The following is a 20,732-nucleotide window of genomic DNA, read 5'->3' on the forward strand; positions in this document are numbered from 1 at the left end:
GTTTTCCCTATTTTTTTTCCCATAGGAAATTTTAGACACGGCTACAGCCCAAACTGCATAACGGAATTACACCAAATTTTGCAAAAAGGTAGCCCTTGGTTCAGAAAGTACCCTTCTTCTTAAATGGTGTATATCCGTTCAGTAGCTCCTGAGAAATTAATAAATAGTGGTGAAAAAATAATTTTCCAATAGGAGACGTTACACATTGTTATAGCAAAAACGGCTGAACGGAATTACACCAAATTTGGCAAAAAGTTACTGCTTGGCTCAGAAAGCGACCTTTTAAAAATGGTGTAAATCCGTTCAAGTGCGGGTTCACGCGCTTCGTTGCTATTTGGCCCCCGGGGGGCCAAGTCCCAGGGGCAATAATGTTAGAAATTGACATTTAAAAAACCTTTGAAATTCACTGCAAAAACCATAGGTTTCTGGGACGTTATAGTTAGTTGGCGATTTCATTCGTATAAAACCATGGAAATTCAGCCGTTTTAGTTAGTAGATCCAACTATAACTTGCACCCCTAAAATGCACTGCTAATGAAATCACATATTACATCACTCATGACATGCTCAGTGACATCACTGATGGCATCACACAATACCAATGACAGCAGGTAAGTAGAACGGCCTGGTGCACAGGACCTCCAATTGAGCGAGGTACGGCTGGAGGGGTGGGGTGCTTCAGCCTGGCTACGCAGATGTGAAAAAGCAATGTTGCTGTGCGTAGTTATGTGATCTCTGACCTCATTCAGTCACATCGGTCTTATTTTTAGGACCTGCTGGACCCTACTGTAGGCCTGAGTCTGCGGGCAGTGCTGCCCTACAGACATGTGACGTTGGCTTTTAGGACACTGTAGTGAGCTCCTTACTATGGGGCCCATTATGATGGCGGACGGACCTGGGTCCGTCTGCCACAACAGAGTAGGGGGGAACGTCCGCATGGGCAGCGGCGTTCCCCCCGTGAAGATTAGGATGTGACCGCCGGGGTGGCGGTCACATCCTCTATCCTTAACATTGCGGCGGGTGCAGCTTCAAGCTGCACCCGCCGCAATGTTAAAAATGCATACATTGCATTTGTTTGCAGAAAGCGGCAGGCACCACGCGGTGCCTGCCGATCTCTGCATAAAAATGCAGGGGGGTACCATAGGTACCCCCCATGTGCACCCCCCACCCCCCTTCACCTAGGGGGCCAGCAACGGGCCCCCGCAGTGAAGTTCGACATGCTTTTCCACGGCGGAAAATCCGACACGGAAAAGCATCTTTTCAAGCACTACCTAATATGGTGGACGGTGTCTGAGAGACACCGCCACCATATTAGAGCTTTTCCGCCGCGGTTGTAAGCCAACCGCGGCAGAAAAGCTGCGGACGGAAACCAGGACCCACCAGCCATCCTAATGTGGCGGTGGGTCTTTGGTGGGTCCGCTGCGGTTTTTCCGCATCCTCTGGGCCGGCGGTGGCTTCCGCCGGCCCGGAGGATGCGGAAAAACCGCAATCATAATAGGCCCCTAAGTGTACATGCACACAGGCTCCCGCCTCTGCATTACATGTGCACATTATGCTTCTAGCATGCACTCTGTTCCTTAGTATGTGAACGTTGATATAACATATTATTATTCAACCTTGTGTATTCTCGTGCACTCCAACTCCTCTTTGAACCACAATTACCACTAACAGTTGGTAGATCGTACTTCAAAAACGAAGGATGCACTCAACCCCTATTTTCTATCAAGCTTGAAATAAACCTTCATTTACCTCCAGACGTTTACACCATGAAATAATTTCTCCCTTTTCCGACATTCCATTGATTACCCGAAGAAGGGCGGAGCGGGAGCTGACCCCGCAATGATGCCCTGGCATTCTGACACCTTACTTTGTGGTATGAAGATACCGTCCCCAACCGGAGACCTGGTCTACTGTACAAACGTACCCCAGACTAGGAGCTTGCACCAACACGGTAAGCAGTCATAATATCGATTCCAAAATATAGAATGGACATAATATCGAAGTAAAAATATAGAATGGACAAAATATCGAATGGACACAATATAGTGGTTAAAAATATCGAATTTAAGGTAAGTAATATCGATTTTCAAAATATAGAAGTCAAAATATCGAAGTATACAATATAGGCATTAAATATATCGATTTTTTAATAATATCAAAATTTTTAAAGTGTTTTGTATGTTAGTATATGTGTGAAAAGTGTATATTAATTTTTGTAATGTATGTTTAATGTATTTTAAGTAATGAATTTTATGTTATTTAATTTTTGCGTAATTTAATTCTGTAGCGGGGTGGGAAGTAATTTAATTATATTAAATTAAATATTAATTTTTAGCAATTATTAATCATTTTTAATTAAATTTTGCTTTCTAGTTCTGTAGCGGGTTGTGGGTTTATAGGGGAATAGGGTGGGAAGTAATTTATTTGTAATTAAGTAAATCATTTTTTTCATTTATTGGTATTGATTTTAAATTTATTGTTAATTAATTTTTAATAGGTAATTAATGTCTATTATTTGGTAATTCGTTTTTATTAATTGGTAATTATTTTGTATTAATTAAATATTTGATAATTATGATAATTGTATTAATGTATTTTCTGTAGTGGGATGTGGGTTTATAGGGGAATAGGGTGGGAAGTAATGTAATTGTAATTAATTACATATTAAAAATACTTTTTGTGTATTGATAATTAATTTACTGTTAATTTTTAATTGGTATTAATTTTTATTATTAATTAGTTTTTGTTATTGAACATTAATTAGTTGTTAAATAATTATGAATAGGTTAATAATTGTAATAACTAATATGTAGTTGTATTTCTAATTAATTATTACATAATATTAAATTGGTTATTAATTTCAATTAATGTTTTATTGGTATTGATATTTAATTTATTTTTAATAATATATTAAATCATTACTTTCCCTACTGTTAAACTCACTGGAGTGGGAATAGTAATTTTCACCCTCCCGCTATCCAACGCTTTCCCTACTGTTGCACTCTCTGGAGTGGGAATAGTAATTTTTACCCCTACGCTATCCAACGCTTTCCCTACTGTTGCACGCTCTGGAGTTGGAATAGTAATTTTTACCCTCCCGCTATCCAACGCTTTTACTACTGTTGCACTCTCTGGAGTGGGAATAGTAATTTTTACCCTTATGCTATCCAACGCTTTCCCTACTGTTGCACTCACTGGAGTGGGGATAGTATTTTTTACCCCTACGCTATCCAACACTTTCCCTACTGTTGCACTCTCTGGAGTGGGAATAGTAATTTTTACCCCTACGCTATCCAACGCTTTCCCTACTGTTGCACTCTCTGGAGTGGGAATAGTATTTTTTACCCCTACGCTATCCAACGCTTTCTCTACTGTTGCACTCACTGGAGTGGGAATAGTATTTTTTACCCTCCCGCTATCCAACGCTTTCCCTATTGTTGCACTCTCTGGAGTGGGAATAGTAATTTTTACCCTTACGCTATCCAACGCTTTCCCTACTGTTGCACTCACTGGAGTGGGAATAGTATTTTTTACCCCTACGCTATCCAACGCTTTCCCTACTGTTGCACTCACTGGAGTGGGAATAGTATTTTTTACCCCTACGCTATCCAACGCTTTCCCTACTGTTGCACTCACTGGAGTGGTAATATTAAATGTTACGCTCCTGCTATCCTACGGTAAAATATTGTACATTTTTATTAATATCTTAAATTAATTATATCTTAATTTTAAGGTTATTTAAGTATTTTTAAGTTTGTTTTAGTTAATTATATTTATTATTTCATTAATGTTAAATTACTTTTAAGACATTTAAAAAAATTCGATATTTTGACTGACTATATTTTTTACAGACTATATTTTGGATTCGATATTTTTGTACTTACCTGTTTGTAGATAGGAATTCGATATTTTGGCATTCTATATTTTGGTGACTATATTTTGGTAAGTCTATATTTTGTCATTCTATATTATGTCAGTGATCCCACCAACACGTCGTAGGACACACCAGTGGTAGCAGGTGAGCAGTGAAGCCTCGGTGTGCAACACCTACAATTGAGCCCAGTGCGGGGGATAGGGGTTGGGGTGCAGCACCCTGGGTGCACAGGTGCATGCAAGCATTTTTCCAATAGCTAATAATATAGGACTATATTATCAAAGAACGGCGATAACATTATCACCACTTTAGCGGCAGGAAACTGCAGCTAAAGCGGCGATAAGGGGTTGATAATATGCCCTTGTGAATTCACATAGAAGCCCAGGTTCACACCAGGACCTGGACTTCTATGGGAATTCACAAGGGCATATTATCAACCTCTTATCACCGCTTTAGCGGCAGTTTCCTGCCGCTAATGCGGCGATAATGTTATCGCCCTTTCTTGATAATATGGCCCATAATCTCTGGCCTTATGTATTTAATTTTAAGGACTTGCTGAACCAAACTCTTTCTCGCGGACCCCAGCGTCCTAGACAAATGGGTGATGCGAGGGTAAACACTAAGGGCTGGGTGCAATGGGCCGACGCTCTGTCTCCTCCTCCCTCTCTTCTTTTGACTCTCCCCCCTTCTCCCTTCCACCCACTACCCCTCTCTTCCATTCTCACTATAGTCCTTTCTATTGGACTACCTTTCTTTACCTCTTCTACATAGCACACATACTTATATGTTTCATTTTTGTCTTGCAGGTTTCCTACGCTGCTTCCACTGGAGTCCAACCCACGTTTTTTTTAGGTTACTTTTTTTTCAAATAAATGACTCAGTGTATAGGTCTTTTTTTTCGGACAACACTGGTCTATTATTTATTGGGAAAATCATCTGTTTAAAGGAGTTTTAAGGACAAAATTATTTAATATTAGAGTGCACCTACCAAACATAATCGAACTGACTATTAGGCAAATGAAGCCTGTGTAATTGTACAACTGCAAGAGTTCTATGAGTGTATCACTTTATAACACCATAAGTACTGCCAGTGTGATTACAGAATAAATAAGGCACTGCCTAGGACCACCGCGGCTTCAGGGACTGCCGAGGCCCACCCTGCATATTTAAAAAAAGACCCGGAGTGTGGCGATCCCCGGACTTCAGTTGGCCTCTAACCCCCCGAACAATTTGTAAACAATACCCGGGAAGGTGGCACTCCCCTAGGCTGCATAACGTCTTTGTACCCTCCGTGCATAATTTACATGTGACATTAAGATCCCCAGTCCTACAGAGACCCCACAATATAATAATTGGATTGGCCATGGAACATTACCCACTAGGGGCCTCATTTAAAAGAACGGGTGAGACCCCATTTTGTTATGTTTCTTCTTTTCTAGTAGTCTAACAAGTATTTGCTATCACAGGGTGGAAGCCATGCACCACCCTCTAATAGCAAACACAAATTTCCCGTGAATGCACACCCCGGGACATTGTATGAGCTGCGCCTGAGCGGTTGCTCGCGATAGGACCATGATGCATTTGTTAGTATATTTGCATGTAACACTACTTAAACACGTGTAGTACAACAACCAGAATGTAGTGAAGAAGAAGAGGAAGCACAAAATCTAAAAATATAAATCCTACCAGAAGTCGGATGACATAGTTTAATAAGCGAATGACCCTGGCATGAATAGAAACAGCTTCACTAAGAAAACAGGTCTTCAGCACAACGCAAGCAATTTTAAAATATTGGTGAGTCGTGCCTTCTTTTTGCCTTCTCCCGCTTGTCGCCAAATTTATGTAGTGAAGAAGCAGACAGCAGTGGATCCAATAAGTAGATTTATTACAAGACACCTGAAACAACCACCAACATGAGCAGACAGCAAAGCAACTGTCTAATCCAGCACTGTGTACAGACTCCGCAAGGTTCCCCTCATGACAGCCCTACACGCTAGCATTACATACTTAGATTCTAGTAGAAATACATACTAAGATTCTACTATGACTTACATTGGAATACTACACGGAGCACATGACTTTACAGCAATGAGCTCATGGTTTCATCCACAAGTCTTGAGACCGGTAGGGGTAAGTATTTCGCTTCCCACTCCCTATATTGTATAAACCTAAACTAACACTTCTTCCACAGGTATGCTTCAGCGCCCAGAGCACATCACTTTACAGCAAGGAGCTCACAATTTAGACTCACAGATTAATCCGAGAGTCTTCACACCAGTAGGGGTGAGTAGTTTGCTTCCCACTCCATATATATTATAAACGCATACTAACACTACTTACACACTTATACTACAGTGGCTAGTATCCTACAGTGCCCAGAGCCCATCATTTTACAGCAATCAGCTTGGTTTCATCTCCATGTCTTCTCACCAGTAGGCATGACTACTTCGCTTCCTGATTCCGGTATACTATCAACACACAGTAGCGGTCAGTAGTTAGCTTCCCACTCCCTATGTGGTATAAACGCCTACTAACACTACTTGTACACATATGCTACAAACACCAGACCACATCACTTCACAGCAATGACCTCACGGTTTAGACTCTCGGTTTCATACCTGAGTGTAGCACCATATCATATCAGCACCATGCCACCCTGAGCAACACCGTACTTTCAGACCGGCAACTACCTACTGGCGACCGCAAGTACATAATTAAGAGCAAATTACAATAGTTCCTTAATTCTTTTAGCTTTTAAAACTTCTCTATATTACTGTCTTTCTACTTTTCCATATAAAGTTTTTTTAATATTCAGGTACACATCGAAGTCAGAAATGCAACGTATTCTATCAACACACTTTCTAGAACATTCTACAACATTTGGAGGTTAAAAGTTCATCAATTTTTTTAAGCCTAACGATATTTTTTTGCAACATTTTCTCGAACATTTAATGCCATGTGCAGGTTAAAAGTTCACAATTGTTTTAAGTTCGAACAGTGCCTTCTAAATGCAAGTAGCAGGTTTGGTTGGGTTGAGCAAATTTTATCCTATAATATGTACTCCACGTGCAAACTGCTTTTTCTTATCCAAACACAAATATACTTTTCCACAAAACGAATGTGCACCCTAGTTTTAACCCCTTCCATGCTCATGACGGAACGGTTCCGTCATGAGCGTCGGTTGAGCTGTGCTCATGACGGAACCGTTCCGTCATGACTCCGCCCGCGCAAGGCGGAGTCAGCATGGGCGGGGAATTCGCGCCGCACGGAAGCGGTTAAAAAACAATGCTTTTCATCTCCCAATCAGGTACCATTTTGTATGCGATAATTATGCACCAGTACTTAGTATACTTACCTGGAATATTGCAGGAATTAAGGCCAAAGTAGGCAATGTGGCATGGCTAGATTTGATGAATAAGTTCGACATTATTGCATTGCAGGAAACATGGGACAAAAACAATAGCTTTTCTTTAGATGGCTATAGCCTTTTTTGTATACCTGCAGTGTCTAGCACTGCTGGAAGAGCTAAGGGAGGTTTGTTAACCCTCTTTAAATTGAATATTAATGGAAGCTTAAAGAAATGTGACTCGGGATCCGAGCATTGTCTAGTTGTTGAACTTTCTTCTGCTGATTTCCCTAACATTTTATTCATAAATTTTTATAATTCCAATGCATCTGATGGTACTTTACATAGCCTAGATAGATTGGATTTGTTTTTGTCAGTCTATAGTGAAACCGTTAATTCTTTTGGAATTGTGTTTTTGGGAGATTTTAATATACACCCGTGTTCACTAATGTGTGTTTGCGATGATGTAGATTCCCCCCCAAACTGTTTGCCTATTCATCTTGAACATAATAAACAGGGGGAATGTTTAGAGAACTTTTTAGCAAGATGGAACTTATATGAGTCTGGCTGCGGAGAGGGGGGGAGAGGGCCCCTACATTTAAGGGAATTGACAATGGCTCTATTATTGATTACATATTTATTTCAGCATGTTTTTTAGCTAAGGTTTTAATGTATAAAACTGTGGTTTCCGTTTTCAGTGACCATAACCCTGTCTCCTTGGATATTGTGGCCACAGACCTTATAGGGCTAAATAATGGCCCTTGTAGTTTCAAACATGTACTTAAGGCTAAAGACCAAGGACGCAGACTGAAATGGGACAGTATAACTCCGGAATCTTTCATACAAGAGGTACTCTTTGAGGCTGAGGGTGAAGTTGGAGTGTGCCTATATAGTGAATCTGAAGATAGGGAAGTAACAACTGCGTTCGCTAGTATATGCAGTAAGATTAATTCTAGGTTATTTGTCGCCTCTATACCTAGGAAAATGCCCATCAAAAGATGGTTTGATCGCAGTTGTTCTAAAGCACATTCTGCACTGTTAAACGCTTTAAAAGTTGTTTTCCGAAAGATCTTGAACTCATTATTACTTGTAGAGCCCAGTATAAAAAGGCCATAGCAGATAGGAACAAACAGATTAAAGATGAGGCCTGGATGCAGCTTTCAGACCCAGCAGTACTGAAAAATAGTGGAGAATTTTGGAAGATTGTCAATCAGCCTCTATGTACAGGGGAGGAAAATTCGCCCCTCGAATCGAATATTCCTGATGATGGCTGGGTTAAACACTTTAGTGATATCTATTCCGACCATACCAGTGGAGACCCTGGGGCTCAGGTGGTTGACACTAATGCCATTGGGAACTACTTGCACTTTGAAGTATCGGAAGTTTTACATGCCATTGATTGTACCCTGAAGAAAAAGGCGCCAGGACCCGATGGTGTCCCTGCAGACGCTTTTAAATGCTTTCCTAATTTTTGGTCAAGATTACTTTGCAGGGTCTTTAATGCATTAAACCATGATAACATTCCTTTGTCATGGAAATCATCCATAATTATTCCTGTGTTTAAAAAGGGAAACAGGCAGGACCCTGCATGTTATAGACCAATTTCACTGATTGATTCATCAGTTAAGATCTTAGGAAGAGTCATACTAGCAAAATTAAATGATTGGGTTAACGAGAATGGCATTTTGACAAATGTGCAATATGGTTTTAGACCTAAAAGAAGTACCCTCGACCAATGCCTTAATCTCCACCTGCTGATTGAGAAATATACCAGGGCTAAGGAGGGGTCCATGTACCTCGGTTTCATGGACCTCTCCTCAGCCTTTGATCTGGTCAATAGATCTAAGCTATGGTCAAAATTACTGGAAATGGGCTTGGATAGGTCAATAGTCAATTTACTGGCTGATTTACATTCTGGCCTTACCGCAAAAATCAGAGTTTCCTCTAAAGGAAGGTGTACTGATGTCTTCACCTCAGAGAAAGGAGTTAGACAGGGATGCATTATGGCGCCCCTGTTGTTCACACTATATGTGAACGCCTTGGAGCCCGCCCTTAGGGACGTAACCCTCGACATTCCGCGTGCGGGGGAACAGGGGATCCCTGTTCTCCTTTACGTGGATGACGCGGTTCTTCTTGCTCGTACCGGGGTGGGACTCCAACGACTCCTGGACGCCTTTGAATCGTTTATGTGCTCTCTTGATTTGAAAGTAAACGCAAAAAAATCTCAAATTATGCTTATGGGCAGGGTAACTAGGAAAAATTATCATAAAACGTTTTAATGTGGACAAGAAAAACTTGCTCGTGTAACCTCCTTTCCCTACTTAGGGATTACCTGTGATGAGAAGGGCAACTGGGGACCCCAGGTAAAGAATAGAGCAACCTCGTTAGCTAGAACATCTGCAGCCCTTCAAGGGTTTTCTAGGAAACTCGGGGATAGGCCAATCGCAGCCATATTGAAAATTTATAAAGCCAAATGCCACACAGCTGTGGCGCAGCGGCCAGACCATCTCACTTTGCAGCACAGACTACTCGCTTTGATCCCAACTCTACTCACCCATAAGGGGGAGTAGTTTGCGCTTTACCAATACTGTATTGATTTACCTTCGCACTCCCTATACAACACCACCTAAGCACCATACACAAGCTACAATGTTCTAAACAAAAGTTCATCCAGGTAGCTATAACTACTTGCTGACACTACTTGCACAGACGTGGAACAGCGGAAAGAGCAGCTGACTTCACAGCATATGACACACAGTTTGGGCTCACATTTTAATCACCGACTCCGGCAGCTTCTCAGCTTAGCAGCATGAGACTCTAGACAATACCTCACATATATTCCGTACCCCAGGACTTTCATACTAGTATGGGTCAGTAGTTCGTCCTAGTAGTTATAAACACATGCTGACACTACTTCTACAACTGTATTACAGTGGCCACGGCACATGACTTCGTAGCATAAGACACACAATTTGGGCTCATGCTTTAATCCAGCTCACTTTATCCGCATCAGACTCTACGCAATACCTCACTTAATTTCTGTAGCCCACCACTTACACACTGGTGGGGGTGAATATTTTGCCCCCTTTTTTCTCACCCCCCCTTTACGAATCACCCCCAAACTTTTAACATAGGATCTGATATCAACAACAAATTTGTTTTGGTTATTTCACGAAGATTCCTCAATCAGCGTCAAAGTTATTGGTTATTGGGTATAGAATGTTGCCATTTTCCTATGGTAACTAGGTCTTTACTATAAGTACCTACTGGCGACTGCCAATAGGTAATATATATATATATATATATATATATATATATATATATATATATATATATATATATATATATTCACTGAAAAAACCATAGGTTATACACCATATATAGTTAGGAATTAGCATTTAAAAAACCTTATTTTACTCACACAAAACCAATGAAATTCCATATATAGTTAGTTGTACTAACTATATATCGCGCACCCGCAATCCACTGCTGATCATGTCACATATTACATCATTCATGACATGGTCAGTGACATCACTGATGACATCACTGATGACATCTCAAATGACATCACTGATGACATCACTGATGACATCTCAAATGACATCACTGATGACATCACTGATGACAACATCCAGTGACTGTATTTTTCTGTAAAGTTAAAATATGTCTTACATATTTAAGAATGAGTAGATGTATAAGTGTCTGGATGAAGGATTTAGTAGGTGCATGACTGACTGTATGAGTGAGTGGTTAAATGTGTCTCACTGAGTGCATGGTTTAGTGACTAAACTGTCTTAATTTGTGCATCATTATGTCTGTTGTTCTGTAAACTGCTGCATGTGTTGATCAGTAGCTATATGAGTAACTATATGGGTTATTGATTGGTTGCCCAAGCATTTGTATGGGAGACTGAGTGTGTGTGTGGGTGGCTGGGAGGTGTATGACTCTGTGCATAGATGTATGGGTTCAAAAGTGCACGTGGAAACAGCTGTATGGGCGGTTGACTGTGTGCATGACTGTATTGGTGAGTGAATAGATATCTCAGTGCTACATGTCAAAGTAAGTACATATGTAAAATACAGTACATGTGAGAGTTGACATATATAATTAACTGTGCATAAGAGCCAGTGAATGTGTGAGTGGCTGTATGGATCATTGTGCACTTGTATCCAGGATTGTATAAGTGAGTAAATATGTTTTAGTATATGTTTGAATAAGTAAGGTGTGTATAACTGTATAGTTGTGAAAATGGAGGTGTGATTGATTCTTTGCATGACTGACTAGGTGTGTAAGTAACTCCATGGATGAGTGACAGTCTGTGAGTGTCTGTTTACACTGAGTGTATCTAAGGTTATATTAGAGTCTGAAGAGGTTCATCGTATTATCACATGAATGATGTCATCAGTGATGTGATCAGTAATGTCAAATGAGATGTCATCAGTGATGTCATCAGTGATGTCATTTGAGATGTCATCAGTGATGTCATCAGTGATGTCATTTGAGATGTCATCAGTGATGTCATCAGTGATGTCACTGACCATGTCATGAATGATGTAATATGTGACATGATCAGCAGTGGATTGCGGGTGCGCGATATATAGTTAGTACAACTAACTATATATGGAATTTCATTGGTTTTGTGTGAGTAAAATAAGGTTTTGTAAATGCTAATTCCTAACTATATATGGTCTATAACCTATGGTTTTTTCAGTGAATTTCATTGGTTTTTTAAAAGCTAATATCTATAGCTGTAAAATGTATTCTTCTTTAAATCCAAAAATATATTTTATATGTTTATTAATAATTTTTTTTTAATATTTTTTTTGTTTCGCTCCCGGTCCGCGAACCGGAAAGCTTTCCATTAGCTCAAATTGATGCCGCGACCCAGTCCGCGAACCGGTAAGAAATCAACATAGTGACGGTATCGCGTTGCCGCGTAATGCGTCTTATGACGTACTGCGTTAGCGCACCCGGAAGTGCCCCGGGGCGCGGACCGAGGCGCGAAACGCAGCTCCCCGAAAGCGATCCGCGGCGCGTCGCGAAAGCGCGACGTATCGCGTTGCCGCGTAATGCGTCTTGTGACGTACCGCGTTAGCGCACCCGGAAGTGCCCCGGGGCGCGGACCGAGGCGCGAAGCGCAGCGACCCGGAAGCTATCCGGGGCGCGGACCGGAGCGCGTAACGTAAGCATAACAGGTCATGTGACTTGTTAATAACACTTTTCATTGGTTCATTTCACTTTTGGTTTCATAATCATGTAAGGCTAGGTCAGGTGACCTAAAAATAACACTTTTCATTGGTTGAGAAGTATTGTTTTTCCCAAATGATGAAAACCCCTCCTTCTTTCCTCACTCTGACTTTCATCATTGTGAGAGGAAGACCTTTATTACTATATCAGAAATGGCTTCAGTAGTTGCTTCAGCTGGTGCACCACCACCACCACCTCCACCTCCTCATGGGAAGAGAGGACCACCTCCCCAGGTCATGACCAACACTGAGGGGGAAGAGGAAGAAATGGAGGAAGAGGAGGGAGAAGAACCACAGTTCTTAGAAGAGGTGCCCCGGGTTTCCCATAAGAAAGCCAGTTTCATCTGGCAGTTTTATTCGATCCCTCCTGGCCAAAAAAAAGTGAATGCGAGGTATGTCACCTGCCTCATCTGCAAAGAACAATTATCCAGAGGGACGGATAAGAAATATAGTTATGGGAACCATACTATGCACAGGCACATGACCAGGAAGCATCCACTCAATTATAGCCGGGCGGAAATACGGGATTTGCAGGAAAATCCAAGATCAACTCCTGTGGCCAGATCAAGAATATCAATTTCATTGACACCAGCAGAGGCACGGGAAACTGTGCCAAACATACAAGAAAATTTTGGCCACATGATACACACTTGTATGCACTGTCGTGCGTTGTTAGCATGTGGCAATGTGAGCATAAATGCTATCAACCTGGCTTATGAACATCATAATTGCCCTAACCGCCCCCAGTAATTTTTTTTTTGCTCCTGTTGAGCCCTTTTCAATGCCTGTTTTTTGTTGTTTCCCCCCCCCCAAAAAACCAAAAAAATATAAAATCGTTCAAAAAATACAAAAAAAACAAAAAATGTTCAAAAAAAAAATATATATATAAAACAACAAAAATATTAAAAAAAAAGTTCTTTTCAGAACTACCTTCCCTTTCAAAAAAAATTGCTAGAATGTTTAGCACTCTGGCAAGCTCTATTTCTTTTGGTTTTTTTAAAAAAGAGTAAGTATAAGGAAAGTAAACAGAGAGTGATGTTAAAAGAAAGACAGCTATAGGGAGTAAAGAAGAGATACTGTTTAATAGATCTATTTACCGAAGAAAAGACGGAAGAGGGTATAATTGTGAAAAACAAAATAGATAACGAAGTGAAAGAAAAAAAAAGAGAGTATAACATTAACAAAGAAGAGTTTCTTGGAGAATGTGAGTGAATGTTCAAAATAAGATTAAAACATGAGGAATAACAGAGAGAAAAAATAGAAAACAGAAAACAAAAAATAACAGAAAAAGATTAATTGAAACAGCAAAGAAATGTAAGTAACATAGAGCCATATCATCAACATAGGCAATAAAAGTTTTGCAGCTTTTATTGGCAGAAATGTGTCGCTAAAGCTGCTTTTGCGGCAGAAAACTGCCGCTAAAACCACTTTTGCACCAGTTTTCTGCCAATAAAAAGAGCAATAATTTTATTGGCTGTGTTCATAATATGCCCCTTAGTGTGCTTCAACTACACAGAGAAAGCATTATGAACAAATAGTGATACAGTGATCAGTCAAAGACACTAAGAGTAATAGAGACGGAGTGAGTGAACAAGAGTGAGGAACTATGAGAAGAGAGGGACTGACAAAAAGAGTGGAAGGAGTTGAGTAAGTAGGTAATAGAGAAAGGAATGAGGGAAGTAGCAAAGGCAGGAAACTGAGGGTTAAAGAAATGAAGCTGTGGAACTAATAGTAGGTGAATGTGATAGAAATGTAACGAAAAGAGTACAAAACATTTACCTTATAATTGTCGTTAAATTACTCACTTTTTGTTTTTATACTTTCAATCTGTGAAAGAGAGAACAAACATTTGAAAAATATTAAAACATGTATTTAAAAATTACAAAAGACAAGGGAAAAGATTGAAGGACAAACAGTTTTTCAACAACTTTGACACTTACAGAAGCTTCTGCTTCTCCAGGCCCCCTACACAGTCCTAAAGATATACATTTTAAACTAACAGTATCTTGATGCAGATGAAGTGAGGCCTATCTTAAAACATGGTGCATCTTTTGCATTGCTGTTGTCTCAGAAAAGTGTCGCAAGACACTAAAATTTTAAATAATTGCTTCAGGATGCCAATAAGATGTCTCCTATCCAGAGGTTTGTTTGAGGTGAGGCCTACTCAGGGTTGCAGATGAAATTTCGAGTTGTTGAAGAGAATAGAGGACATAATATATGTGAAGGTCTACCAATGAAGTGAGTCATGTCCACTGCACTCTTGAACAAAGTCCAAACCTCCTATGTTTCCCTGGACAGACCTAAACTTGATCTGCACAATGTGATTCGTAATGATAGGAAACACAGGTGATGTAAATGAAATACGTGCAATTTATTTTGCTCATTTCACAATCACAACACTTGTGTTTCCTTTGCTTAGGTATCTCATTGTGCAGATGTAGTCTAGCATATGAAAGAATACGCAGAAGCGCAGCACTGCATGCAACAACTTTGACACTTACAGAAGCCTCACCTTCTCCATGCCTCCTACACAGTTCTACATATACATCATAAATGCAAACAGTACAGAATTAATTATACATGTTAAATGGTTTATTTTTGCTGTTCTCAGAATGTATCAAAATTCACTAAAAACAGTGACTTGAAGGTATTCATCATATAACAGCGGGGAAAAAAAAACACAATCAAAATGATTGTGTTTAAAAAACCCATACAACATAACAAATCAGAATTCAGAACTCCTTAAAGTTAACTTACTTTCCATGATGTCAAAGGATGTCCTATGAACAGCTTACACTCTGTTGTGCTGTTATTACTTTCAGCCCGCCACTTTCTGAAAGAAAATCTCCATCGTTTTTAAAAACATGTTACATGCAATAAATGACTTCTTGCTCTCTACCACAAGTTTCCACAAGGCCAAATCTTGTCAGAGCCATTTATAACTCTTGGATTTCTTGTAAGCCAATCCCGTCATTTGGCATTTCTGCAACTTTCAGAATTAAAATGTTGAAGATCATTTTCACAATCCAGGAATAGTAATATCTTCCCCTTCTTGCTCAGTCATGTTCTACATTTCCTATGACACTGATACTGCTTACTATGAAGCAGACTTACACTAACTCTATGACTACTACAATTATTTAATTCTCTACATCACTTTCAATCACAAAGCAATGTAAAACAGTAGACAGCATTGCAGACTTACATTCCCTCTACTCTATGTTTTGATTGGCTGCTTCAATTAGCTTATAAAAAGAAATAGTTTTTCTGAACTCATTCAAAGTGCACTTATTTCTCCATGACGTCCAGTCTTATGGTTAGAAGTTATGTCTCTGAACTACACTTATCCTCAAGGCCAAATTGTGTAGGAGCCATTAGAACTTCTTGAAATTCCACAGAGCACATCCCGAGATTATTTCCCTAAAATTTTGGTTTTAAAAACACCAGGTAAGAGTTTTTAAGGTCATACGGCAATTTTTTTTTGAAAATTAAAACAGAATCGTTGCAGAATGACCAGCCATTTCTAGACTTTAAATAAGCTGTGTAATGTCCTGATGTTATTGAAGGGCCGTCATGATATATAATTGCTGCAGTTACAAAAGTCCTTCCTGATATTGACAACTGCGAAGCTACAAAATTTTTAATTAAAGTTGTCAATTTTGTTCCATCAGGCCTACATCGTTGGAACATTAAAATGACATACTGGCCATATGTTCGTATAAATAATGTGGACATCATTTCAGATTTACATTGGCTACACTCCATGTTGTGATCAGCTGCTTTTACTAGCTTATTAAAGGAGACTGATTTACTGTCTGGCAAAGTTAAATATATAAATCTTTCTGAGTCTACACTAGTAGTACTTGATACCATACAGTTCTCGCAGTCATGCTGCCATTGATAAGAAAGCCCAAACAGCTGATCTACATCTACACCTGCAGCATGCAATACATCAAGCATATACATTAAAAACTCCTGACAATCTTGCTGAATATTTTGAGAGAATTGTGTTTGGCCTGAACATCTGTCTAACAGATTTCGAATTTCAGACACACTTTCTATGTTTGTTCTATCAGTGCTACATTTCTCTAACACAGAATTTAACAAACTGCAAAATCTTTGATCAGAATTGACCACAATCTCTTCTTTTACATTTTCTAGAGAAAACAAAACATTAACCACTACATTAGCATAGCAGTTGACACCAGAACTGTTTTCAAATTGAAAACCAACAACATCTTCAACAGAATCCTTTTTGTTTCTGCTTGTAATTTTAGGTTCATCGACTTTTCGGCTTTTTGCTACAACCTCCCCAGTATTGGTCACATTTCTTCGTTTCCGGCCTACCACACGTTTCTCAAACAAAGGATACTGAGGCAAATGTGGCGCATACTCTCTTCTTAACATATTGTATTCCTTAACACAATCTAGATCCGCACAAATGTTTGTGACATCACACTCAATCAAGTACAATCCCGATAAAGTTCTAACTCGTGACAATGCCACATATGCCATACCCTCCTTGAACACAGAACTGCCAATATTCACCAATGCACAGTCTACACTTAAACCTTGCGATTTATGGATTGTCACCGCATATGCCAAGCAAACAGGAAACTGCTTACGGCGAACATATAAGTCTTTTACAAGCAAAAATCTAGCAGAGCAACGACCAATTAGCTGTACTTCCTCAATGCCATCAAATTTAATTTTAAAAAATTCATTTCCATCTCTATTTCTGTATTTTACAAAATCAACAACATTACCCATTGATCCATTTACCAGACCTCTTTCAACATGTAAATTCCTTCTTAAAATTATACGGCAGTTCAAGCACACATTCAGAGTCTTTTCAAAACCTGCAGTTTTAGATATACTCTTCTCTAATGAATCCAATTTTGTTTTCAGATTCTCAGACAAAATAATTGTTGATCCCATATGCTCTACTCTGTCAATAGCTTCCAGTTTCACAATCTCTTGCTTTTCTAAATGCAACATTTTGTTGTTGAATTTGGCACATTCTGCAAGAGTTGGCATCAAACATATTCCAGATTTCTTAGCAGTAATTTTCTGAAAAATATTCTCAGGCACAACATCTTGTTCTGGATATAAATTTGACAGTAATCGTGCATGTAAAGCTTCTTTCCCATGCTCGGTCACTTTTCCAATTCTAACATCTTGTAGAATAGTCTTGTAAACTTCATCCTTCGCCTGACGCATATTTTCATGCAGTTCAGCATAATTGAAGTTTAACCATATATTGACGTTGCCAATGCTGCCTAGGCACTTCCTGGTATCTTCATGCGTGAGCATTTTGAACACAGGTTGCCCTTTCACTGGTGTCAGCTGCAAAAGATCTCCGAAAACAATGATGTGTTTGCCACCAAATAACACATCATACTCTGTTTTGAGAACTTCTTGCATTCTCAAATGCACAAAGGCAAGCATGACATTGGAAACCATGCTTACTTCGTCAATGATAAGAAGTTTCATTTTCCTCAAGATTCTTGAAACTTCAAAACAAGCATCTCCAGATAGCTTGTGATATTGTAATTTGTTGTCATGCTCCACTGGCAGCATCAGTAAACGATGTAAAGTAATCCCTTTAATGTTATGTGCTGCCAGTCCAGTTGGAGCGGTGACAACACAAGACAGCGATGACTCTGTCCTTTCCTGCAAATAGCATGAAATTGCTTTAATGAGGAAACTTTTTCCAGTTCCCGCTTCTCCACTCACGTACAGTCGGACAGGCTTCAACGACGTACATGAGCACTCTTTCTTGTCATGACTTAATCCATGATCAATTTGCATGGTAACTTCGTCATATATTTTCCTCTGCTCAACGTTGAGTTGTCTTTCCAACTCTTCTAAGTTAACCGCATCCTCCTGAGCATGTGCCATGGCTCTTTCCACGTCATTCATGGCAGTGGCAGCTTCATTTTCGATAACAGGTCCTCCTAGTGGATCCTGACTCAATGAAGCAGAACTCTGACTGTCCTGAGAACTGTCTCTGGCAATCTCGGCTGCAATCGTTGCTTCCTGCTCAATTTCCGCATTCAACATTTCTACATATTTGGGATAAGCAGGACATTCTATGGTCTCCTTGGCGGCATTGAAAGAGTCTTCGTAACAGAGGAAATCTCCAAGCAGTTCCTCTTCTGCACGCCAAGGCTTGAAAAGTTGCAAAAGTGCTAAATAGAAAAACTCCTTTTTTTCAGGAGATTCGCCACTCAATTTTCGATGGTTTACCAAGTGGCATTTTCTTTGCTTGACCAGACATCCCTCACTTCCTATTACAGCATACACTCCTTTCTCAGTATCTTCTTTGATGTTCCTCTTGAATATGTAATTTTGAAGAACCTCATACAGACAAACATTGTCGAGGTGACTGCTTCTATTTGGATAATATGTATCCAACATGTTGGTCTTCAAAATGTCGGTACTGTTTGGCTCCTTTTCCGCCAAATACTCAATTTCCCGCACAGGTTTCAGAACTCGATTACGCGTTGCAGCAAGACCAAGACTCGCCCAAACGATACTCCTGGACTTGGCATAGAGACTTGCTGAAGACAACCGGTCAGAGCATTCGTAAGCTCCAATTTCTCGATGCGACAACATCTTCAGACTGAAACTGTACAACTTCTTGCTGAGGCTCTTTTCATGGGAAATGTCCTCCCACATATCCTTCAATTCTGTCTTCTCTTTTTTGGTGATGTAAGACGTCACATACCGAGCCACAGCCATACAGTTATCAGCCACAAACCGTATATCCATGTTAGCATTCCACATGGACAAAATCACCGGGTTGTAGTCGTTCCTCTTCAAATTGTATGTGTTTTTAGGTGATTTCTTCATGACATTATGTCGCAGCGAAGACATCAAACTGTTTACTCTTCCTTTAGAAATCACCGGTCGTGGAAAGCCGAAACGACATTTGGTGTAGAACTTGTCCTTGTTTCGGAATTTACGACGGCAGTACTTTCCACATCGATGGCTTTGGAAACGCAGAACTTTTTCTCTTAGGCTTTTCTTCTCCTTTGCGTTTGGAACAGCACACGTAGAATACTGTTGGATGAAACTCATCACTGAGTCTTCTGGATCCGTTCCAAATTTAGGTGCATCCTTGATCCACAGCAACATATGTATATGAGGAGCACCTCTTGCTTGGTACTCCTTTCTCCAGAAGAAATCCAACACCTCTCCAAGAGGTGGATTCTTCTTATTCATGATGAAAGACATCATAGCTTCAAATCTATGATTGAAGTACCTACATACATTGACTGGATCCAAAGAGCACAGTTCTCCGGGTGTCTTGAATTCGATGTTATCTACGTTAGCATTTGCCTCTCGTAGAAATTCAAGTAAGTCTTCCCAGCCATACTCGGCACAGCTCAGAGTGAGGAACCATGTGGGAGTACCTAAGTTCCTCAGCATACATTTTAAATCACCATGACAACGGTACCAGTACTCATTAGTACCACGCTGACACGCCATGAGATCAATCAGGTGAGAATCCAAAATACTGTCTTGGACATTGACTTTATCCATAAAGTCACTTGCCGAGATGTTTTGCATGTGTATACCACTTTTCAAGATGTGGTTCACTGCATATGACAGTCCAGACAGATCGCTTTCAAACAGGAGATGAAACAAATAAGGAATGCATTGTCGAAACCTAGCATCTCCTGCATACAATCGCAAAGTCCGGTATTCAGAAGCAGGAATTTGATGAGGTCGCTCATCATATCTTCCTCCCTGACCTGTTGGAAAAAGCTGTGGGAAACACCGAGCTTCCAAACTTTCCTCCCAAACACTAATGGGACTCCCTTTGGCTTGTTTCATTTGAAACAACTCAATAGCATTCCCCATGACTTCCTTGGAATGCAAAGGATGAACACTATAATGTTCATATATTTCTTCACTAGTAGAGGGTTCTACTTTCTCAATTTGACCAGCACACAAATCGCTATCCTCTTCCTCACTTACTTCCTCTTCTGCAACATATACATTTTTATAGTATTTATTATATTTTTTCAAATACAATGTTGCCCTTTTGACTTTCCTAACATCTACTAAATCTTGCCATATTTTCTTATTCTTTGTCGGAACCCCATTAACTAAGATAACAAGAGGTTCCTCTTCCACTTTTTCTACTCCAATTGTGTTAATGTTTTTCTTCAAATCTAGAGGCAAATAAACAACTCTTCCCTTTAATCCTCTCTGTAAATCTGATGGAGGCAATTTCCCTGTCTTTGGCTCCATTC

The sequence above is a fragment of the Lissotriton helveticus genome, chromosome 8 (assembly GCF_964261635.1).
Source record: "Lissotriton helveticus chromosome 8, aLisHel1.1, whole genome shotgun sequence".
Classification (NCBI taxonomy): Eukaryota; Metazoa; Chordata; class Amphibia; order Caudata; family Salamandridae; genus Lissotriton; species Lissotriton helveticus.